The sequence below is a fragment of the Anolis sagrei genome, chromosome 1, assembly GCF_037176765.1.
Source record: "Anolis sagrei isolate rAnoSag1 chromosome 1, rAnoSag1.mat, whole genome shotgun sequence".
Taxonomy (NCBI): Eukaryota; Metazoa; Chordata; class Lepidosauria; order Squamata; family Dactyloidae; genus Anolis; species Anolis sagrei.
The window spans coordinates 302,582,638-302,599,113 of NC_090021.1; the positions used below are offsets into that span (position 1 = coordinate 302,582,638).

General features: G+C 37.6%; 1 protein-coding gene and 1 pseudogene across 1 annotated transcript in view; both read left to right on the plus strand.

Moving 5' to 3' along the window:
* MIPOL1 (mirror-image polydactyly 1) overlaps positions 1 to 16,476 on the plus strand; it is a 219,912-nt gene that overhangs the window by 29,907 nt on the left and 173,529 nt on the right. The gene's annotated exons all lie outside the window — the stretch shown is intronic.
* LOC137095973 (U2 spliceosomal RNA) lies at positions 3,904 to 4,043 on the plus strand (annotated as a pseudogene).

The following is a 16,476-nucleotide window of genomic DNA, read 5'->3' on the forward strand; positions in this document are numbered from 1 at the left end:
AGATCTATAGGGGAGACACTTCTCTTTGTCCCACCACCTTTACATGGTTAGTGGGACGACATCATGCCTAGTAGTGAGACACAGAGAAAGGACCTCCAGCAAATTTTAATTCTGAGACCTGTATGTATAGAGAAAAGGATTATAGTATATAAACTGATATCTATACTTTGTAATATTTTATATGTGTGTATATACAAATCACGCAACTCTTGTATCTTATACTCTTGCATAGTGTCAATTGAAGAAACTGATCAGATTCAGCAATACTTCTGCATAAGCCTTCCAGAAAACTTGTCACACCTTTAAAATACATGTTTAGTCAGAGTAAATGCCTTATTGATGCTATTCAGTTTGTAGTTAGGTGTGTTAGAATTGTGTGTCTTTATATATTAGTCTTTCTGCACTATGAAGGCCATCTCTCATGTCTTCAGGAAACATGCTTGTTCTGGCGATGGGACCAAGAGAAAGTACTCCCCCAAGATCTTACAACTCAGAGAGGCTCAAATAAGGAGATATAATCCTTATCATCAAAGTATTTTGGTCATAAATGGAGTAATAAATTTCATGTAACTATCCCCAGTCATTTATTTATTTATTTAAAACTTTTGTATCCTGATCTTCTCTACCTCCGTAGAGGGACTCAGACCAGCCATCAACCTGGCTGCTGTATTTTGGATCCAATTTCTGAGTAACTTCCTGCAAAGAGGGAACGTTCCAATACTACCGAATATCACCAATTTGTGATAGATTGCCACACCACTGACACCAATTTGTAAAAGTATCCCACTTCGCCAACTCTCACTGGATTTGTTTTACTGTGGTTAGCAACACTGGCCAATCTGCGAAGGTATTCCACCTAATACTGTTTAAATCTCTAAAGGTTTGCTAATTTATAAAAGGTGTAGATAATTATAGATGTAATTCAGGAAACTGCCACCAACGGGAGGTAATGCCGATGAGAACTGGTTCCCAGACGCAGATATATAGAGATGACACTGTCTTCAAACAAAAGTTAATAAGTTTATTTTGAACAAAGCGTATGGTTGCAGGCTGTTGATAAACTTGGAAATACTTTGAGAACTTTACATGTAACTTGGTTGCAATACAGTTCACACTTCTGGATGATACAACTTGTAATTGACTTTTACTGTGGTGAAGCACTTTCTTAAACAATGTTTCCTGGGGTGAATAGCCTTCCTGTTTGATCCTTTCGTGATCAAACCCCAGATCGCTAGTTCTTTCCTAACTAATGATCTAAACAAGCTTCACTTAGTCTTCTCTGACTAATGAAACTAATCAGGTTTCCCCCCTTCAACCTTCCTAGATTGAAGAAACCTCTGACTATTCACAAACACTGCTTCTCTACTTCCCACTCTCTCTCTCTCAACTGCTCACTCTGAACTCCAAACCCTAACTGACTGCTTCTTTTCAAACGCAGATAGATTTCTCTCACTAGGCTCCGCCCACTTTCCACTCTCTCCTGCCTGGTCTCCTTGGCAACGCCACAGTGAATACAACCAGTTCTAGTTTTCAGCTACTGTTACCAAACAAATAGTTAAACAGTTCAAATACATATGCCTAGTTTCAATAACTTCCTTACACTTCCAATGACAGCTGCACTTGGTGTGAGTTACAGAGGGCCAAGTATTTTTTTAACATAGTGGCCAGTGCTCTTTAGTTTTTACCCAATTTAGGTCCCCAGATGTTATTTGATTATTCACCATGCAGACTGGGAATAATGGGAATTGCAACCCAACAGCACTTATGACTCTGAGGTTGGGGAAAGATTAAAGTCAAACATCATATTCAAAGCTTTGTATCTAAATTCAAGCCCCACTAGCCTGACTAAACAGAACAAACTGCAGCCTTCCATATGTTATTGTATCACAATGCCATTCAGCTCTAGTCATGATGTCTAATAATGAGGAATACAGGACTTGTACTCCAGCATCTCAAGGGCCACATAAAGTGACCTGGAGGGTCAGATTCTCCCTGCGGGCCTTGAGTTTGACACATGATCTAGAGCAGTGGTTCTCAACCAATGGGTCCGCAGATGTTTTGGTCTTCCAGAAATCCTAACTCCTGGTTAACTGGCTGAGATTTCTGGGAGTTGTAGGCCAAAACACTTGGGAACCCACAGGTTGAGAACCACTGATCTAAAGGATGATAACTGCCAGCCTTGTACTATGCAGTTATCCAGCAGAATGACCTCCATTAGAATCGGTCTTGTTTCAAAATAAATGGATAAGAACTGAAATGGAAGACTTCAAATATAGATACTAGGATGCCACTGTGTATAGATATCATAGCCTAAAAAACTGAATAAATTATACTAATTGAGGGTTTGATAAGTGTTGTGCTAATTTAATTTGATTACTGTTGCAACAATAAAATAAGGATACTAGTGATAATTTGGGGGGTTGAATCAAATGCAGCTATTTGTGTATGTATCTGAAGCATTCTTTACTAGTTAACCATACACTATTTGCAAATGACCAATGACTTAAGATAATGGAGTCTTTTGCATAAGGTGACTCAAAGGACAATTATTAGTGTTATTTTACAGTAGCTATCCAGCCAGTCCTTTGTTCTAGAAAAAGATGACGTTTCCATTAAGATTAAATGTGTTGTGTGTTTACAAATAGTCTCAAACCAAAGATGTGGATGCATTTCTTTTAATTGTTTGAATTATGCGAAGACCTCATTTTTGCTTAAGAATACACAAAGTACTACTAGATCTGTTTCTAAAGATTCCTTCCAGTTTAATGTCTGAATCCAAATTCATAAAGAGTTAGAAAAATGAGATGTCTGAGCTATAGGATTCACAGGGATTTCATATGAAGCCTATTTAATCAGGATAACACTGTTATTAATATTCATAGAGTCAGCTGGAACACAAATGACAGGCTATGGAGCCTAAAAAATTTTACTTGGTGAATTTATTAAAAGCAGCTTAAAAAATTAATGGAATTCAAGTAAAGTTGGTGAAAATGAAAATCTTATGTTAGTAGAAAGAAATCTTTATTCGAACTTTCTTTAAAACCATCTTGCACTGATATCTTTGACAGATTTCTTGGTACTTAAAGGAGGAGGATGCATGAATGGTCATTTAAAAGGATTTAAACACATTGGCACATTAATTTTTACATGAATAATAAGTAGTTTCCAAAAGCAATTAACTTACAGTGTACAAGATATGAATTGAAAAATAAGACCATGACATTAAAGGGCAAAGCAAATGTGCTGTACATTTTAAAATTAGTAATATGTCTTCTAATAAAATAATTGAATTCATATCGAAAAGGGGGGGTTGAGTTAGAGTGCAGTTATTTATCCAATCTCTTTGCTTGCTTAACGACAGTTAAATACTAATGAGATAAGCATATTTTGTTACTAAAAACTGACTCAGTCATATGAAGGGTGACAGATACACAGCCTTAAAAGTTCAGCGTTGTAACCGTTATTGGTTATTAAAATAGGCATTTGGTTAACATCTGTGTGTTTGAGAATAGTCTCTTTGAGCATGTCTTTGCCCTTGTGTTGCTTAAAACTTTGTAAAACACCCACCAGCATAGTAGCAGTGCATATTCAGATGAACACTTAAAGCAGATCCAGAATTGCATTAATCCGTTTTTACCCTCACTTTATTGTACATAATGTGGGTGCTATCAATACTTATTTATTATTGTTTTGCTTCCTGGCTCCCTTCTTGGTGAGATCAGATCAGCCCCCTTCCTCCTGTCCATCAGGAGGATGGTAAAAACTTGGCTGTGGGACCGAGCCTTTGGGACAATGCAATATGGCAGCAATAGGAAACCTTACCATTCCAACTAGATTTGAGATGGTTTTAAACAGTGGATATTACTGTTGAGATAAATGATTGCAATGTTTATATATGTGTATATCACTTCTTGGCCTTTTGGCTAAGATCAAGTGTAGCGTGTGTATGTGTATAGTTTATTTATGTCCTGGCATTGAATGTTTGCTGATTATATGTTGTGCTCTGCCCTGAGTCCCCTTTGGGGTGAGAAGGGCGAAATATAAATGCTTTAAATAACAACAACAACAACAACAACAACAACAACAACAATACAAAGGCTCTGGCATAAACTAGTACAGGTGGTACCAACGGTAATCGACATACTGGGGGCCACGCCAAAAGATCTTAGCCAGCATTTGAAAACAATAAACATTGACAAAATCATGATCTGTCAGCTGCAAAAGGCCACCTGACTTGGATCTGCGTGCATCATTCAAAAATACATCACACAGTCCAAGACGCTTGGGAAGTGTTTGACTTGTGATTTTGTGATATGAAATCCAGCATATATATCTCGTTTGCTGTGTCATACTGTGTTTTTGTGTCAACAACAACAACAATAATGTATAGAGTGCTGCACCAATCCATATGAACTGACAATATTTAACCACCATTGTCATAGTTCTGATCCATTTGAATTACATACAAGTCCCACCGAAATAAAGTTATAGCATACCTCTTTTAAAATCTACTTAGAAGTCACTTCCATGAGGTCAAATAGGTCTTGGGTCTCAGGAAGACAACAATAAATACGCCGCAATTCTATTATACCTGCGTGGGAATAAGACCTATTGAACCCCATGCATAGGATCGCATTGCCTGTCAGAAATAACTTTTTTCATCAGTTTGGGTGTGACTAAAAAATTATATAACTATGGAATAAAATGCCACAAACATTTATTATCTTAAAATTACATCTTGAGATGACTGTGTTTATGCTTATAAAACCTAATATACGCATTTTCTGTATGTAATATAGGTCTGTTTGTATAATTTACATAACATAACGTCACCCAGAATTCTTGAAATAGCCTCTAGTTATTTTGCAAGTGTGTAATTTCTATAATATAAAATGATCCATAATTCTCAAAATAGTCTTTAGTTATTTTAGTAAGGTTTTATTTAATTAGTTACACTGCTGACAGCACCAGACATTTTGCTTAGTGTGTTTTTAGATGTTAAAGCTACATGTCTTATGTATTTTTTGATATTGCTATATAGAAAAAAATATTTAGAAATAAAATGAGAAATGTTGTACAATAATGTCTTAAAGCTGTCGTTCATCAAACAGGCTCAAATCTTTTAGGATTACTTAGGCAAGCTTTTTGAAATTACAGCATAGAGAAGATATGACCTCTGTATAGAGAAAAATGTACAATGTGTATACATTATACAAAGGGATCTTGTAGTACCTTAGAGACTAACCAAGAGAAAGAAGCATAAGCTTTCGCAAAGTAAATCTACTTTCTCAGATGCATCTGAGGAAGGAGACTTGGTCTACAAAAAGCTGATGCCACCAACTTAGTTATCTCCGTATTGTCGAAGGCTTTCATGGCCGGAATCACTCAGTTCTTGTGGGTTTTTTCGGGCTATATGGCCATGTTCTAGAGGCATTTCTCCTGACGTTTCTGAGGAAGCCTGCCATGACCTCTGAGGAAGCCTGCCATAGATGCAGGCGAAATGTCAGGAGAAATGCCTCTAGAACATGGCCATATAGCCCGAAAAAACCCACAAGAACTTAGTTATCTCCGTCTCTAAGGTGCTACGGTTTTATATGAGTTCGTTGTTTTAAACTTATGTTGCTGTTTCATACACTTATGTACTATCTGTTTATATGCAGTACTTTGATGTGCTTCTGTGAGAGGCCCTGAGTGCTTTCGGGGAGATGGTGGCGGGGTATAAATTTAAAAATATTATTATTACAAGATCCCCTTGCATATTGATATTCCAGACTGACATGGCTATGTCTTTGAATATTGTGTACATTATTGTAAACAATACCTAAATATTTATGTGTGGTTGCTATTTGGGGGAAGATTGTATTTAGACTTAGGGTTATTTTAGGGTCATTTGTTCAGACTTTTTATAATTGCTTCTGTAAATATTACCCACTGTAAAGTACATTATATTTGGCAGACTGCATCTCCTTGTATGAAAACCTGCCTGAACCCTGAGATCTTCAGGAGAGGCCCTTCTCTTGGTCCCACCTCCATCTCAAGCTCAGTTGGTGGGAATGAGAGAGTGGGCCTTCTGTCTTAGTGGCTGCCCCTCAACTCTGAATCTCCCTGCCCAGATAGCCAGAATGGCCCCTTCCCTGCTATCCTCCCGGGGACAGGCTAAAACCTTTTTATTCAGTAAAGTTTTAAAGATCATGTCAGGGGCTGCTGTGATTTTATATGCTTTTATGGATTTAACCTTTATGTTTTTAATTGCACCATTAATATGTTTCATGCTTATGTCTATGTTTGATGTTTTTATAGTTGTAATGGTTTTAATCTACAGTTATATGTTATTAATTTTGATATGTAATATCTTTATATATATGTGAGGCATTGAATTTGCCATTTATTATGTTGTAAACCGCTTTGAGTCCCCCTAAGGGTAAGAAAAGCGGTATAGAAATGCAGTTAATAATAATAATAATAATCTGATTTCTTTTACTATTAATGATGTTTAATACTGTTTTAATTTTTGTATACTTATATATTTTAAGTTGTATTGTAATGCTTTTAATTGTGAGCTATTTTGAGTCTCCATATGGAGTCAAAAAACAGGATATTATTATTGTTGTTGTTTATTCATTCAGTCACTTCTAACTCTGCGTGACCTCATGGCCCAGCCCACGCCAGAGCTCCCTGTCAGCCGTCACCACCCCCAGCTCCTTCAGAGTCAAGCCAGTCACTTCAAGGGTGGTGGTGGTGGTTGTTGTTGTTGTTGTTGTTATTAATAATAATAATAATAATAATAATAATAATGTGGAAAGAACTTCTTCTAAAGTCACTTTTGGATTAATAGATTTTCTTCCCTGCACTTTTGTGAATGCTGATGATTTAAAAATAAGGTACTTCTTACTACAATTGTTGCACTTTGTGGTCGCATATGCCAGCCAAACACAAGAATGGATTTCAACCTCCAAAGGTTCCCAGGTGTTCCTACCTTGCCTGTTGTCCTCCTTCAAATCCCTATGAATCTTTCAATGGATAGTCACAGGATATATCCAGGAGAGGGCAGCATTTTCCTATACCAGGTGTATAAAAGAGCATGCCCTGATTAGACTGCCAATGTTTCTTGTAATTACTCCCAGTATATTTGTTGCTTGCTTATGAATTAACTTGCATTTATGGAACTAAATCATTCCAATCATTTAATTACACCTGAGGAGCTGAACTATAATTGCTTGCTTCCAAGTAGGATCTGATATGGCTTGAGCAGTATTAATTTGGTGTTTACTTTTCTGAGTGCTAAAAGCATTAAACTGATTGTGCAGTGGGATTACATTTTACTAATTGCTGGCATTCATTAGCTGGGTAAATGGCGAGGAAGTATGACTGTATATTGTGCAGGGATAAAATTGTGGTTTTAAATAGTATATTACTAGGCGCATTAAGGCCCTGAGACATGTTTAAAAATACTCCAGAGGTTATTAAAGACTGTATTTTCTTCATCTCTTCCTATATGAACACCTTATTAAAATACCACAATTATTATGGACCTTTTTGTGCAATATGTAGGGGAAAGGCTTCATTGACTTAAAACACATTTCTTTCATATTAATAATAACCCTCTATCTTTTCAAGTAATCCAAAAGTAAATGAGGAACTTAAGGGGAAAATTGCCAAACCCCCAATCAACACCATTACACAGAACAGAAAAAAGGCAAAATTACAGCTTTATTTGGGGACATTGGTAGGGAACTCAGGTGCCAAATATGGGGTAATCTCGCCTGCATTCATTTTTGAAGGAGAAATTGCTAGTTTTACTTTCATCACATGCTGATATGTTGAAGCAAGAACAGGTTATTTATTCTTGATTTATTCGTTTGCTGAAAATCATCATGTGAATTAATTTTATGCATGCAAAAGTTGGATGTGTGTTCCCTTATTTTACTGGTGTGTTTTTTTCCAAAGATGTAAATGTTTTGTTTTTGTATTACTGACACTTCTCCATTGACTACCTTATATTTATGTGTACAATGAGAATTTTATGCCAAAATAAAGTCAAATAATCTGGATTTACTTACACATGGGTTAGCAGTTTATCCCTCTCTGCCACAGTTCCACTTTTGGCTGTTTGGAACATCTGCTGGCAAATTGGCAGTGTAAAGAGGTCTTTGGACCTTCCTCACAACAATGTATTAGTTACTCCCTGATTCTTTCAAAAACTGAAGACCAGGCTGAGGAAAGGTGGAATGGGAAGCTTTTATTCCTTCTCAAGGCAAATGAATGTTTAGTGAAAGCTCCTCATCCTCAAGAACATGCTAGGGGAAGGCAGAAGACCAAAGAGGTCCACAAGCCAGGCATGGGAATGTACACTTTGGAGCCTAGTGTTGGTGAAGGTTACTAAGGAATGGGTTTGGACCAGGCATTAGTACAAGCAAGTCAGAATGCCAAGGTGGTTTCCGAAGGTGTAAGCAATGCTGGGGCTAGGGAGGCAGGAGCATTACTAGATCTTAGCCAGAAGAAAAGGAGAAAGAGGAAGCAGTGCACATTGAAAGGCTAAGTTGCTGCTCACCATCCCTATCCTTATGTCCAAGCTGCAGTGGGGTTTGGGGAGCAGGCTGTCTTGGACTTTCTCTTTGCAGTTGACAGAGGTTGCTTCTCTGCAGCAATGTGGGGAATCAGCAAGAAGCCACCGTCATTGCTATTTTTCCACAAAAGAAAGTAGATGGAAGAAGAGAAATTAGAGGGGTCAGTGCTTCTTAGAGTGACAGAAAAGTTAAAAATTGCAGTGGTGACCAGGGCAACTAGCCCATTGAGGTGGTGCTAAGACTTTTACCTCTCCATGGAATGGCGCCATTGAATCCTATGCTGAGCCCCAAGGGATCCCCTTTGTATAGTAACTCAACTTACCCATACTTATATCAAAATTTATCATTTTGGCTGAAAACCTGCCCTTGACTCATATATAAGGTTGAATTACATATGAGTCCATATGGTACTTATTCAGATAGCACATAATAATATCATTGTTGATGTACCTTCATATATGACTATAAATTTGAAAACATTGAGAGTTTTCCCATTGTGATTTTTTCATATATACCTAAGGATTGTTGTGAAATCAACCATCATGTGATCTCAAACATTTCACTATCATAATTACCACAGAACAAGGAAAAAGTAATCGTATTTATTTTACTGGACCTATTCTGTTTTATAGCAACTGTTGTTGAGATCAGCCTTTGAGAATTAATACATTTCTCCGCACCACCATCAAATATAATGGAGGACATGGGGGAAAGATCACTACTATCTAAACAAAAAGTGTGAATTTAAAAAAAATCCTTTTCTGTGACAGTCAATTTACTATCACTTGTAAAAATAAACAGTTTGTATTGTCCTAATATAAATATTATTTGAATCATTTGTCTTGTGAATTCTCTGACAAATAAGGGCAAGGTATAGGTGTGTTCTCATGTATTGTTTTAAATGCATTTGTCCAGAGCTGGCTTTATTTTAGCTCTCAAGTCTTGGAGCAAGACGTGGAGTCCTTGCCAGATCAAACAAGCTCAAAGATACAGATGGAGGACTGGTCAAAAGGAAAAGACTTTGGAGACATTGATACATAACTCCAGGGACTATGCCAATAAAAGGCATTACCTGGAATACATTAGTTCAAAGTAATGTTAACTGCAAGCATGTTGTTTCTAAACTGATTTTTTTTACGGAGACAATACAGCCAGTATCCAACGGTGATATTTCACTAGTGTGAAAGACATTGTGATAACAGATTCTTAATCCTCCGGTATTCACAAGAGAGCACGTCAGGATGTGCTACTTGTCCAGTCCATTCTGCAGTTGCTTGCACAATGGATTCACAAGCAGTTGCACAAGTAGTAAATATGCCTAGTGGCAAAAACAAATTTACTGCAAGCAACAGAACTCTAGTAGTGTGCTCTAGCCCACTGATAATATTGTATTGTTTTTAGGCCTATATATCTATATCTATATATATATCTCAGTCCCTTTCAGATATCTTCATCCAAATCCTATGCGGCACATGAAGTTGATATTAGTTATAGGTCTATTTTGCCAGGTTGCAGCACTATCCAGCATTTCGGTTCATAGTTAGGCAGTGCACAAACACTGATATGCTATGGCCCCTTCTAGCTGTCCATGTGTGGAAGAGCAAACCTGTAATAGCTACAGAATGCAGCATATGCATACCAAACATCTTCCTTCCACATAGTAAGTTACAACCGAGCTAAGAGCACCATGGATGTAGGCACTGTGTAGCTGAGGGGAAGCAAGCAGCAGCCTCTCTTTCATTGTCTCTATAACAGTTGCTGGGGAATGAAAGTGAAAAGGTACTGTTGCACTATGTCCTATTTGTAGGCCTCTTGCAGCTATCTAAATATAGTAAATATCTGGTTGGCAACTGTTGAAGGAGAATGCTATGATAGCTAAACCTTTAATCCCAAGGTACTACACAATATCACTATGATTTCATTTTCATTTCCATGGCAACATCCTATCGAATCTAAGGATTTGTAGTTTTCCTGATCTTGTCTTAGCACATGGACTTGGGTCACATGCTATATTCCCATTCATATTTAATACCATGAAGGTATGTGAAGGAGGATACGGAGTCCCTGATGGGTAATTTGTCTGAACAAATTAGGGCACTAATATTTGTAAAATAGGGTTGAGCAATTTGTGGCCCTCCAAGTGTGGTTCAAATCCCATCCCCTGCAGCGAGCATAGTTATTGATAAGGGGTGATGGGAACTGTAGTCCACCATCATCATCGGCGATCACTTGTGCCCTAACATGATTGCCTTCGAAGTGTAGGATCTTAGTGGTGAGTCTGTAGGTGACTGTAGAGACCTATTCTTGACCTGCATGTTCTTCTGAAGTGAGGACATTGATTTACAGGTGGAAGGCAGTCCTGGTCAGAGTTGGCTTGATGCGCCTTCCACTTGGCACATTTCCCCCTTTCACTCCCCATTTGTCCACAGCACTGTTGTTTGGTCACTGCTGGTTTCCAGTTAGAACGCTCAGGGCTTATTTATTATTTATTTATTTCATTTACTTATACCCTGCCCTTCTCACCCCGGGGGGGGGGGGGACTCAGGGCGACTTACAGTGGGGGCACAATTAGATGCCCTAGACAATTCACAAGCAATACAAATACAAACAATTCAACAATTAATTAAAAACATCAGTACATCATAAAATAATAAAACAGTCTCATGCTCAGGTTCAGAGTCCATATATCCATTCCATTCCATTTGACCTTGTCTATCATCAGATCCTTCAGTTAGCTTCCCAGTTATCAGTATCTATATTACAGTTTTTAAGGTTGGCTTTAAGCCCCTCTTTGAATCTCTCTTCCCATCCACTAAGATTCCATTTTCCATTCTTTAATTGGGAGTATTGTAACTGCTTTGGGAGATGATGACCTGGAATTTGAACAACATGCCAGTCCAACATAGTTGATGGCAATGGATCATCTCTTCAATGCTGGTGGTTTTTGCTTCTTCCAGCATTCTGACATTTGTCCACCTGTCTTCCCAAGAGATTTGCAGAATTTTTCAGAGGCAAGGCTGATGGAATAATTCCAGAACAACTATAGATTTACACATTGCTCACCCCTGTTGCAGAATGACACAGTAGTGCATGCTGGTGTCACCCCTTTGTCCCCATGAATACTCACTCCACTGGGTTAGTACCCACCTTTCTGCATAGAACAGGGAGTTCTTCAGAGATATTCTTTTCAGGCTAATCCAAATGCAAGGACAAGCATGTTCTGGGTTATTGGAGACACATAGCCCATTGGCACTATAGAAATGTAGTGGTATTATTCCATTTTAGCTGCATTGGTTCCAAACTGTGGAATTCTGGGCTTTGTAATTTCATGAATCATTAGAGTTCTCTGGCTGAGGAATTGAAAACTCTTCCCTAAACTGCCAATCCCAGGATTTCATAGGATGGAACCATGACACTTAATGTGGCATTATAGCTATTTTGTGTATCTCTTACATGTTCAATCAAATAGGTTTGAGGAAGTTATGGAAAAGTGTTTAAAATGCTCAATAACAGAAAAGCTGCTTAAAGTTTGTTATAAATAAACCCCCCATTAGAAATCAAAGTATATTTCATAAAAGTATGGGATATGATCCAAAGGTGCCTTTCACTCCCTCCTTCACTCTTTTCTCCTAGTAAACTTCAAATATTTAACTTTTGAGGTCCCCTATAACCAGTTCAACATCAGTACCTTTAGGGGTCACTATACCCTAAGAAAGAGTTCAAAAGGTTAACCCTTTGGAAGAGGCCAATGCCAAGACCTGTGTGATTATGAAATTAATGGTAAGATAATATTTTCATTTTTCCTAGTCCTCCTTCTATGCATATAGTCTGCAAACCAATGTGAATTTTCACTTCTCCTACAAATTTGAGATGCAGTTGAAGGTATTTTTTTCATCCAAAGTATTGTTCGTGCATTGAATTTCTGTTGGTGACAGTGTGTCAGCAACAGGAATAATGTGAAATAATGCTCTTTTGAATTCTAAACAAAAATCAACTTTGCAAATGTTTTCATCCATTTTGGCCAGTTGAGCCTGAGTGTTTTACATTAAATCAGAGATGGGCAAACTTGATTGGGATTTACTTCTTATTTTTCTGCTAGAATCCCAGATTTCTAGAACACAGCACAAAAGACATTCTTAGAATTAAAGAATTCTCATTCTCAGAATGTGAGTACTAGAGGAACAAATTGCGCACAGTGAACACAAAAATATATTCCTATGTGCCACCACACTTTGTTCATATTAACCATATAAGATTGAATGGGCACACAAAGAGAAAGAGATGTTTAATTGTTGCTGTTGTTTGATAGGCAGCTGGGCAGTGAAGAAAGCTGATAGGAAGAGAGTCAACTTATTTGAAATGTAGTTCTGGAGGAGAGCTCTGTGGCCATCATGGACTGCCAAAAAGATAACTAAATGAGTCCTAGAGCAAACAGATCAAGACTGAACTCTCTCTAGAAGCCAAAATGGCGAAACCAAGTCTGTTGTGCTTTGGACACAGCATGAAAAGTCATGACTCCATAGAAAAGACAATAATATTTGGTAAGGTTAAAGGCAGTAGGAAAAGAAGAATAGCACATTATAGAGGTATGGACTCAATCAAGGAAGCCACAACCAACCATGCAATCAGTGTTGATTTTTTTAAAAAAAACAGACACTACTCTCTTAAAACATCAATAATTAAAATAATATATACCCATTCCCCCAATTAAAAGAGCCTTGTGTAAGATTTTCAACTAATGGTGGGAGGAGAACAGAGAGGGGGCCAACCTGGCTGCATATGGAAGAAAATTCTGCAAGCAGACCACAAGGCCCTGTCGGACAGCCCTATAATAATAGTGTGACCAACTGACATCCCTGGCAGGGAAATTTTGGACACCTTGTACAAGCAAGTGATAATATGGTTATAGCCTTCCTCCAGGTTTCCTGATCACTGGTGTTCTGGACGGAGTTGATTGAAGTGGGATTTGTTTACCCAACTTGACAAAGCAAGCCACCGCTTACCGACCAACTACACAAGTGTCCTTTCCCTTTTGTCATAATCTTGGGTTTTCTTATCTATAGAGTTCAAGTCTCCCAGAGCTACATAAAATTAGGAACCTAACAGCCATATTGGTGTCTTTTGGATATGTTTATAATCCCACCACAGAGGTCCACATAAAGTGCATGAGATGGACTATCCAATGAACATTATTTTCATGATGTCAGCTCCGGCTCCCCATGCAAGGACATGAGAGACGCCTCCCACAAGGATGGTAAAACATCAAAACATCTGGGCATCCCCTGGGCAATGTCCTTGCAAATGGCCAATTCTCTTACACCAGAAGCAACTTGCAATTTCTCAAGTCGCTCCTGACACAAAAAAAATTCAAGAGTTTTCTCTTTGCATGTGTTCAGTATCATCCTTCTAAAGTTGCATACTGCTTTTTTCATTTATTGCCTGCCCTCAAGGTGAATTCTGTGGGATAAACTGTATTGTGAAGTGTAAGACACCTTTTAGCATCCATCTCATATGTTCTTTCAGGGAACAATGCAATACCTGATTATTATTTTTTTAGATTTTGAGTGTTGAAATCCTTTCACACATACTGAAAAGAAAGAGCTCAGTGTTTCATTAGTATAAATTGATAACACATACGTAGAAGTACAAATATACTTCCATGTTCTATTATATTCTCTTTCGTCTTGCCTTTTCAGATTTTCTGTGACAAAAAAACTTATGTCCTACATGAGCAATGATTTTGGTCTATTTCTATATAAATCATTCTTCTTTTAAAAAATTAAGTAAAAGGGGGAAAGAAAGAGATTGCTAAAATACTACATTTTATTCTTAAAGGCCAATTATCATTTTCAAAGCTACAATATTTGCCTTAAATGAAATTTGGGGATATAATCTATCTTCTGAATGAGTTGGATGCACATTTAACAGTGCTTGCAATAGACCCACTGAAGTCACTATGGCAAATTAATTCCAATTAGCTAAATTTCCATATCTGATATGACCATGGCTAAGTCCAGACAAAGTGCATTGTCTTTTCGCTTCAAGTGTCAAACACTATTTTGGAATTGCTGTGTTTTCTGCATTCTTCAAAATCAAACTTAAGAAAATTATCACTCGTAATGCAAACATCTGGTAGTTGCTTTGCTTATGAACCTTCACTGGTGTTAAAACATTGTCAAGAAGCGTAAGGCTTACATTTAACTCACGCCAGCATGACAGCATGTAAGATAAGCAAAGACATAACAACATTTTCATTAAAAAAAACAGTTCATGTCCCCCAGAGGAGGTGCACCAGAGATGAGATGAAGATCAAAGATTTTGCCTGCATATTTAATAGAATAATTTGATTGGGAATAATGTATTGCCTCATTATTAGCTAAAGTGGACTTAACTTTATTATGATGCATGCTTTAAAAAAGAAAACCAATGCTTTCAAATGTATAGTATTATAAAAGTAAGGTGTGGTTTTTGTGGGTGCACACACACAAGCATTTGTCTAAATCTAAATTTATCATAACAGTATTAATGCACGAATAAATTTGGGTGACAGGAAGGATTTCTGTTTAATTAAAGGGTATACGCAGATATGACCTTGCTCCAGATAAATAGGAAATTTAGGTAATTAAGATTTGGATGAGAGCCAGTGTTATGTGATCTGCTATGTTCACAGTAACAAAATATTTTATATTTATATAAACTGGCACTTGCACTTAATGTAAGCATTAATTTTTTTAAAAAAAACTGGTTTAGACAACTTAACTTTCCTGAGTCAGATTGCCCCAACCACTGTGTTTGGATATTATGTAATAAATCCATATAGATTGTAATGATATCCTGAACCCTTGTATTTAAACTAACCTGAATTACACTGAGAGATAAACAGAATATTTACTCATCCCTTATGAGCTGCTGCTGATATGTAAATTTATTCTTCTACTTTGCACAAATATACTTTTGAGCTACTGCTTAAACACTTCAAGGTCCTTAGCCAAACAGTTTTAATGATGCCTCCAATATGATGAAAGAGTGACATTTGACAGATACCTTGTGTCGTTGCGATACTGCTGGAAAAGGTAAACAATGCACAAAGAAACCCCTGTGCATCCAAGTTGTCATGCAACACCTAGATGATTTATAATTTTACTGTTTATATCCGTCTTGACCTTTTTTTTTTATCTTCCAAAGGCAGATTTCATTTGGATTCTTAATCTGAGATTTATTTGGATCTGGAAGTCATAGCTAGAGTTCCCACAGGAAATGGTCCATCTACCAACAGATTAAATGGCAGCCCTGCAGTTGTTAAGGGAGCTGTGCATTTAACACACATGCAGACTCCCACCCGTCAGCACTGTGGAGAAAAATTAAAGTAGTAACCCAGGTTTAGGAACAATGTAGCTAAAAAGTCCCATATTTGCTGAATGACAAAGGGTTATATAGCCGCATTTTCATTTTATTATTCGTGCTTGAATTTCTTGTTTGCTTTGTTGAGTCTGCTGACGAATGCTAATAAACGCCTGCAACAATCCAGACGGGAGATGCCTGGCAACAAAGCTATGCTGTGGACCTCCCTGCTCTTCTCCGGTTCACAACCTGACCTTTTGAAAAATTGCCTGGGCTAAGCTGCAGAATTTGGGTGTAATGGTTATTGTTAACTCCAGCTTTAGGATTTATTAATTTGTGTGATCAAGACTTACCTATACTTCAAAGTTTCAAAAGACCAAACACAATCATCCATCCATTAGAACTAACATTGTGTTTCACTGAATGTGTCCTCTCCCCCTGCCACCCCGCTTTGCTATCTGTCTAGCAATTCTGCTCTTTTGATTGTATGTGTGTGAAATCTCAAAAATGCCTTTAAAGCACAGGCAAGGAGATCCGTAAGGGAGGGCCCGGATTCTTCCCAATATCT